The sequence below is a fragment of the Gavialis gangeticus genome, unplaced genomic scaffold (assembly GCF_001723915.1).
Source record: "Gavialis gangeticus isolate Ggan-Ray unplaced genomic scaffold, GavGan_comp1, whole genome shotgun sequence".
NCBI classification, from domain to species: Eukaryota; Metazoa; Chordata; order Crocodylia; family Gavialidae; genus Gavialis; species Gavialis gangeticus.
The window spans coordinates 9,368,234-9,368,937 of NW_017729016.1; positions in this window are offsets into that span (position 1 = coordinate 9,368,234).

Below are 704 nucleotides of genomic sequence, written 5' to 3' on the forward strand. Positions count from 1 at the left end.
GAGCAGGGGGTTGGGCTAAATGACCTCCTGAGGTCCCTTCAAGCCCTAGTTTTTCTATGATGCTCTGATTCTATCTTCAGTTAATTTCATTTTTTTGCTTTAGTAATTTCAGATCAGTACTACTTGGTACTGCTTTTTGGTTTCCAAATTAAAGTAAACCAATACCGACCAAGAGAAACTAAACTATCATAGGATGCAAATGCATCTTTATTAGCTTAATTTTTTTAAAAATGCATTCCCCAAGTATAAAAGATACAGGCAAGACTAGTAGGGTGCATCCACATGAGTGCGCATGCGCCTCTTGCCCCGCCTCAAACCCCTTTGAGGTGGGGCAAAAGGCACATGCTGGAACAAAAAAATGTTCCTCGCGCTGCAAGTTTGCAGCACTGGGAGAAAATTAGGCCCCTGGATATCCGGGGGTCTAAAAAAAGTGAAGTATAAAAAAGTGGAGCAGGCCACGGTCCCTGACCGTGCCCTGAGGCAACCAGAGGCTGGGTCCTCCATAGAGATGCTCTGGCTGCCAGAGCGTCTCTGTGGTTGCCCCTCGCCCTGGTGCTGAAACATGCAGCTGGCCAGGCTGCGTGTTTCAGCACCAAGGCTCCGGTCTCGGTGAGTAAGGGGTCAGGGAGGCTGGAGGAGGGGGGAAGGGACTGTGGGGGGACCCCTGACAGCCCTGCCCACTGCTCCAGTCCCCCCTGCCCCCG